This window comes from Gadus macrocephalus, chromosome 5 (assembly GCF_031168955.1).
Source record: "Gadus macrocephalus chromosome 5, ASM3116895v1".
Classification (NCBI taxonomy): Eukaryota; Metazoa; Chordata; class Actinopteri; order Gadiformes; family Gadidae; genus Gadus; species Gadus macrocephalus.
In genome coordinates, this window is record NC_082386.1 from 5,104,948 (window position 1) to 5,113,433 (window position 8,486).

The following is an 8,486-nucleotide window of genomic DNA, read 5'->3' on the forward strand; positions in this document are numbered from 1 at the left end:
GGAACCTGAGAAGAAGGTTAATAGAGCGATAGAAAGAGAGGATGTTTATGATTTATCTTAACACTATTTCAGAGGGATTTCCCCAAGCAACATCCCATATGTTGCTTGGGGAAAATCCCTCTGAAATAGTGTTAAGATTAAATTAGTTATTTTTACTCTGGGTTCTATCACTGGAGCTAACAGAATCTAGAACTTCTTGCTTCCATTAGGTAGACTGTTTAGTGGTCTATTTTAATTTAGATACTGACTGTCTGGAATGTTACTCAACAATTGAGCAATATTGTTTGTTCGGGAAAAAATAGGCCTCCACCCAGATGCCAGTACATTTGAATCAAAATGTTGTTGTTGAATGTCAACTATCAGCTTCTAGTAGTTGATTTTATGTCACAATTGCACAACATAAGCGCTGATTCCAGCGGTGCAGACTTGGAGCGGATGGAACTATGGACCATTTGAGCTTTGAATGTGCAGAGTTGAGTTGTGTTGAGACAAGTTAAGAGTTTTCTTGGTTGATTTAAATGATTTAAGTCACTGTTGGTGAGAGACAAGTGAAATGGATGGTAGGTTAAAGTTTAGATATGTTTTGCAGAAATAAATAGATTTTTCGTATGAAATGCCTTATGTATGTATGTCCTATATTAAGGCCTTCGTGCATGCCGGCACTCACCAAAGATCAGCACGCACACATTGTCACAGATACAGACACACACACACACACACACACACACACACACACACACACACACACACACACACACACACACAGAGCTTCCTCTTGAACTTACAACATTTTGTATGTGCACAGAACTTGTTTCTATGAACATTCTTACTGTACCAACAGCGATATATGATTGTTTCTCTTTCTTCTCACAAATGTACTTATTGTAAGTCACTTTGGATAAAAGCATCTGCTAAATGTCCTAAATGTAGATGCAAAATGTAATGATTCTTTTCTGTTAAGGGTTTGACCCCGACGCCAAAGGATTTCCATGTAGTGCGTCCACACGGTCAGAGACCCCATTACTATGGCTTCTGCAGGCCCAGGGTTAATCTGCATGCTTTGTGGCTGATTATGAAGCAAGTCTTAATGCACGACCCTGTGTGCACACAAAGCAGCTTGAGTCAGGGATCATGTGCTGGATTATTCTTTTCTGTGATGCTCTGTAGCCCGACAAGCCCGCTTGAAGCGCTGAGCGATGTTGTTTTGGGTTTTCTGTTGACCGAAATTGGGTAATGGCCAGGACAAACAAACAGCAGGCAATATCCCTCCTCATACTTTTTTATTTAAGTTTATTTGAAATAAAAAATGCTCAATAGTTTGTTTTTTTATAAATCCTACTATTTTGTCTTTAACAAATGGGCATTTTAATTTAAACACCCAGATCCCAAGCTTGCTAGCTTTCATTAAACCATTATAAAATAACTGCATATAAATAACTAAATTTGTGCTATTTATAAAAACTATAGGCTTACACTGGGTATACCTTTTTCGTTACATGTTTTACATCATGTTGCATGACTGCACAGTATATTGTTCTTTGTCTATTGATTTGTGTCTTATTATTTGAATACATTTAGTATCAGCATTGACCTATATACAAATGCAAGCAGTCCAGACACTCACTGACACACGCCCAATAACTACAACGATGTAAATATATTCAATGCTGGGTTAATGAAATCCAAAGGGACTGCTTCCTTTCAATCGATACATAACAAAATAAAATATGTTTCATCCTCCTTATAATATTTTAATGTTATTTGATTATTCTTCTAAGTTCTAAAGGTTTCAAAAATGTATTTTAGGAAAGATATGGATTGAAGCCGTTGTTACATAACATGAAAAATCACGACGTAGGCCTGCCCTCAATGTATTTGTTTATCCTCTCCACTTGAACACCCTAGTTTTTCTGTGACTCTATGACTGGTTTCAGCTGTTTTCATTGTCAATTGTGTTCAAACTTCGTTCTTTCCTCTATACTACTATAGAGAGATTGCAATCATATGACTAAGGTCGTCTCAGACAGACTTAAAGTGTAATCCGGCGAAAATTGAACCCAGGGTCTTTTTTTTGGCACGAAAACCCATCAAATGCCCTCCAGATACTTTTTTTGTTAAAAATCGAGTATTGGAGTTTGCCGAGCGCAATGTTTGGCGACCATGTTATTTGCTTGGACAATTGAGTTTCGCTCCCACATTGGCATTTTTTTCCTGGGATTTCACAATTAGTTATTAAATTAACAGGACACAGACGGGATGATTGTCATATTTTGATAAAGATATTGTGGCATTCCCCCGGTGCCACGCCCCCTAGCCGGGAGAGTCGAGGCCGGGATATACCGCCGGTGGCCAACAGCCGGCGACAAATCCCGACCTCCCGAGAGCCGCAATCGGGAGAACGAGGAACACCTGGGCAGGAGGCACCCAGCTGTTAAAAGGAGGCCACCGACCGACAGAAGGGGGCCAGTCGAGTGGAAGAGAGGACGACACCGAGGAACCAGACTCCGTGGAGTGAGCCGCACGGCGGACACGTAGACGGCTGGCGGCGGGCCCGAGACCCACTCCCCGGGCTGGCCGGAGAGAGACTCCGACCCCGCCGTCGAGGACCAGGCCGTCCACCCCGCCCAGAGAACGAGGAGAACCCGAGACCCGGCGCTGCTACCACTGCGGACGACGGGGACACCTAGCCCGGGACTGTCCCGACCGACAGGACGTCCCCATGCCCTCCGCGTGCACCGCCCCGAGAGACCGCCCCGCCTGCATGCTGGCCACCTGCTGGGCCCAAGGGGCCAAGGACTCCCCCACTGTCCCCATCAAGGTGATGCACCAGGACACCCATGCCCTGTTGGACACGGGGAGTGCCGTGACCCTGGTGAGGGCCGACCTAGCCGGGGGTAGACCGGGAACCCCGATGCAGGTTTCCTGCGTGCACGGCGACACCCGGACGTATGACACCTGTCACGTGGTGGTACGCACCCCACAGGGGGTCTTCGTCGCCCGGGCCGGAATAGTGCCGACCCTCCCGGTACCGTTCCTGATCGGCCGGGACTGCCCCATCTTCGCTCGCTTCTGGAGCCCAACGAGGGGGAACCGAGGAGGACGGGAGCTGCACCGTCCGGCCGGCCGGAGCGGGCGACCGGCCCGGCGAGAGGCATGGCGACCGACGATCCGAGGAACCGCGTCGGAGACCGGATCCGCCCCGGGAACGCCGCGTCGACCGACGTCCAGGGGGACCACCGCAGACCACGGACCAGCCCTGGGAGCGACCCGCCGAACGACCGCCAGGCGGACTGAGTCGGACGACGAGGCGGATTCCGGAGGAGAGGGTCCGTCAGCGCCGGGAAGCCCGGCCCGATCCACCGGGGACCAGGGACGACCGGGACCGGGAGACGGAGCGGGGCCCAGTTCCGACACCGTCACCGCCTCCGAGAGGGGGAACACTCCCGCAGAGCCCGAGAGCTCCCCCCTAACGGGGTTGTCGGACTTCGCCCAGGCTGGGGGGGAGAACTCGGCCCGGCCGGGACAGTTCGCCACGTCCCAGCATCGGGACGATGCCCTGCGGCACGCGTGGGGACATGTGGTCGCCCACGACGGTCAGGTGAGGGACTCAGTGAGCCACCTGACCCACCCCCACTTTTGTACTCAGCGAGGGTTGTTGTATAGGGTCGAAGAACGTGAGGGGGAGGTGGTATGTCAACTGGTGGTACCGCGACCATACGTGAGTAAGGTTTTATTCATGGCCACACACATTTGCTCGGCGCACATCTAGGCATGGACAAAACGCGGGAGCGAGTGGTGGCGCGGTTTTATTGGCCCGGTGTACGAAAAGATGTAGCGCGTTACTGCCAGGAGTGTCCCAACTGCCAACGCGTAGCCCCGCGGGCGGTGGAGCGAAGCCCGCTCATACCGATGCCTATTATCGAGACCCCCTTTGAGAGAATAGCGTTGGACATTGTAGGACCCCTACCCAGGACGAGCCGGGGACATCGGTATCTCCTCGTCATCCTAGATTACGCGACCCGATATCCCGAGGCCCTCCCACTGCGTGCGGCGACCAGCAAGGCGGTGGCCCGAGAGCTAATGCTACTATTTAGCCGGGTGGGACTCCCGAAGGAGATTCTCACCGATCAAGGTTCGTGTTTTATGTCCCGCGTGGTCAAGGAGTTATTAAAACTATTGCAGGTCACCCAGCTCCGGACCTCGGTGTATCACCCACAGACGGACGGGCTAGTCGAGCGTTTTAACCAAACCATCAAGCTAATGCTCAAAAAGAGCATCGAGGCGGACGGGAAGAATTGGGACCAGCTACTTCCCCACGTCCTCTTCGCCATTTGCGAGGTGCCCCAGGCTTCCACAGGGTTCTCTCCCTTCAAACTCCTTTATGGGAGGAGACCCCGTGGAATACTGGACCTGGCGAAGGAGGCGTGGGAGAGTCATCCCTCTCCACATAGGACCACTATTGAACATGTGGAGCTCATCAGGGACCGAATGGCCAAGGTCTGGCCCATAGTCCGGGACCACCTCGCCCGTGCTCAACAGGCCCAAGCAGTCAACTTGTTGCTTTTGTACGGTACATCGATACTGACGACATTTATGAGCACATTTTATTCTGCAAAGCATTGGAGGGGAAAACAACAGGAGAGGACATTTTTGATGTTGTCAACACCTTCTTCTGTGAAAATGGCATGAGCTGGAAATCCTGCAGCAGCATCTGCACGGACGCAGCAGCATCAATGACGGGCAGCACGCGAGGACTCATAGCGCGTATTAAAAAAGAGAACCCCGACGTGAAGTGGACTCACTGTGTCATACACAGGGAAGCATTGGCCTCAAAGAGAATGAGCCCTGTGCTACATGACGTTTTGAACGACTGCATCAAGGTGATCAACTTTATAAAGTCCACGCCACGTAACGCACGCCTGTTTCGACGCCTCTGTGAAAACATGGGAGCGGAACACACACAGCTGCTGCTCCATACAGAAGTGCGCTGGCTGTCTTGAGGGAGAATTCTCAACCGGCTGTATGAATTACGATCAGAAGTTCAAACATTTCTGATTGAGCACAGCTCTCCCCATGCCACCCTGTTCCAGGACACAGACTGGATTGCAAAGATGGCTTATCTGGCAGATATATTCAGCAAACTCAACGAGCTGAATATGTCTCTGCAGGGAAAAGACACCAGCCTTTTGAACCTGTATGATAAGGTGGATGGCTTCCTGAAGAAAGCAGAGCTGTGGAGAAGAGCCTCTTCACAGGGGGATTTCACCTGCTTTCCTCAGGTGAATGCTTTTCTCTGTGAGGATGTGGACAGAGCTTCAGTCAAGTTGCTCATTGTGGGACATTTGAATAACTTGATTGAAAATTTCCATTCCTACTTTCCTGACATTGAGGAAAAATCTAAACAGCTGGATTGGGTGAGAAACCCATTTCTCTTTTCCGAAACAAACAAGCTACCCGTCACTAATCAGGAAACACTCCTTGATGTGTCATCTGACCGTGGCCTCCGGATAAAGTTTGACACATCCACACTCACACAGTTTTGGGTGTGTGTGAAGCAGGAGCACCCTGACCTGGGACAGAAAGCTTTGGAGTCGCTACTGCCCTTTGCCTCCACATATTTATGTGAGGCCACCTTCTCTGCAATGTCTGTGATCAAAACAAAGCAGAGAAACAGACTGAGCCTGGAGAAGAGATTAATCACAGCAGTTGCCTCCCTGTCACCAAGAATGACAAAGCTTCTCAGTGAAGCACAACCACAAGTTTCTCATTAAAAATCAGTTCACAGGTTCACCCTTGTATTTATTTTTTTCTTATAAATGTATTTATTTCTGTTAACCTATTTGCAAATGTATGTTTGTCTGATATTTATGTTATTTTATGTACATTTATGTTTATGTGTCTTACTTTTACAAAGTAAAAAAATAAAAATATCAGTTCAATGCAACTATGTTCAATGTTCAGTGTTGACAGTTCAATAAATCAGACAATGATGGCATAACGCTGTGTTTTACATCTTTTTTTCAAACAAAAATGCTTTGCGCTGGTTAGGGGGTACTTGGCTGAAAAAATATTTCACAGGGGGTACATCACTGAAAAAAGGTTGAGAACCACTGGCCTACGTTATGCTAGCATGTGTACTGTGAACCAACGAGTATGCAATTGTGTACTGTAGTGGAAAAAGTAATACTACAGATGATACTTTAAAGTAATGAGTTGATGAATGGAGATCGGCTCTTGGTAACTAGGGTTGGCACCGAAACTCGGTTCCAGTAGGGAACCCGTTCCGACGCAAACGGTTGTAACGAGATCGAATAAGAACGCACATTTCGGTGCCTCGTAACGGTGCCTTTTTTTTTTTTTTTTTACACATAGGCTTACATAAACCTGTAATTAATATTTAATATTGTTTTTAAATCAAGCTGCAAAACTGTATTTCAGTGTACAATCCCTGAGTATTTCCTCTTGTATTTCTGTTCAATGCTTAGATATGTGCAAGGAGTTCCTCAAGACCAGGAGGAAGATTTAGATGATCAACCATCCACCAGCAGTTCAAGCACACACCACCAATCACTGCAGACTCTGCAATAGCACCCAGCCCTGACCAACAACCATCAACTACTAGTTCAGGTACAGGTACAACCCAGCCCACAACCACCGGCAAAGTGAGTCCTGTCACTGAGAGGCCATCAGCAAGTGACATTGTAGAGACGTATGTGCCCCCTTCAACTGATCCTGCTCTATGGCCAGCACACATTTTAGATGCTGATCGGGTTGAAATTGTGCACAGAGGGCCTTTCAAAGTCAGCCCTGAATTTAGTTTTAGTCCAAAGGGACCGATGGAAGAGCATTTCATTCCAGCCTCCAGTTCAAAACCTTAACAAATAGAGAGAAGGTTAACAGAAGCTGGGTAGTGTACTCTCCACAGAACAATGCTGTGATCTGCTTTAAAATGTAAACTTTTTAGTGTGAAGGACATAAAGCTGACTGCAGAGGGCCACAGTGATTGGTCGAACATCAACACCAGTTTGAGAGGTCATGAGTGTAGCCCAAACCATACACAGTGCATGGTTAAGTGGAGAGAACTGGACACACAGCTTAAAAAGGGGATGACAATAGACCAACAGGAGTTGACATTACTGGAGGCAGAAAGGAAAAAGTGGCGATGTTCTGAAACGCCTGCTCTCAATCACTCTCACTGGCTTCAAAAAATGTGTCTTTTAGAGGCTTCTGACCGTCTTTATGAGCAAGACAATGGCAACTTTTTGAAGGAAGTGGCGCTTATGGCAAAATATGACCCTGTAATGGAGATTCACCTGGCTAAAAGTTCCCACACACACTACCTCAGTCATGAGACATAGAACAAACTCATTCAGATAATCTCTTCAGAAACATTACGCACTATAGTGAGACATATCCAGTCAGCAAAATATTTTTCAATCATTCTTGACTGTACCCCAGATTTGAGTCACAAGGAACAGATGTCAGTCACAGTGCGCATTGTCCATCTCCAGCTACAACCAGACATCAAAGAATACTTCCTGGGATATATTGATGTGGAGGAAACTACTGGCCTTAGCCTGTCAAATGTTGTCCTAGAGAAGTTGAAGGAGCTTCGCATTCCATTCGAAAATTTTCGAGGACAATGGAGCCAACACGAAGGGGAAGAAGCAAGGTGTTCAGGCTAGACTTCTACAATTAAACACAAGAGCATTGTTTGTTCCTTGTGGAGCTCACACCATGAATCTCGTCATACTTGATGTCCTCCCAAGATGCCGCTGGCTACTTTGGCTATTTGCAAAAGTTATTCAATTTATTTTCAGGGGCCACCCTGCGATGGGCCATTTTGACAAAGCATGTCCAACTGACACTGAAATCTTGGAGGGATGTTAGATGGGAGAGCAAGATTAAGAGTGTAACAGCTGTCCGGAATCAAACAAAGGAAGTGAGAGATGCTCCCCTGGAGGCTAGGGAGGCTGTAAAGGATCCAGTGGCAAAAGTGGAGGCTCAAGCTCTTTCTGAGGAAGTAGCCTCATTTAGATTTTTTGATTTGCTCTGTTGTATGGTGTGAACTTCTTACCATCACAAACCAGGTGAACAAGCTACTTCAATCAAGTTCCATGCAGCTTGATATTGCTGTTAGGCTCATTGACAGTGCCAAAAGTAACCTCACCAAATACAGACTGGGTTTGACGAGGCTGTGTCAACTGCTAAGGAACTCTGTGAGGCCCTGAATATAGAACCAGAGCTTAAGCAGAAAAGACTCAGGAGCACAAAAAGGCAGTTTACTAATGAAGCTGTTGAGGAGCCCTTCAATGATGCCCTTAAAAAGCATGAGGTCACATTTTTCAATAGTGTTGTGGACTCTTCTTTAAAGGTCCCATGACATGCTATTTTATGTATTCTTTATTATAGGTATTAGTGGGCAACTAACACAGTATTCAAAGACGTTCCCGAAATTCAGCCGATGTGCAGAGTTTCAGCCACTC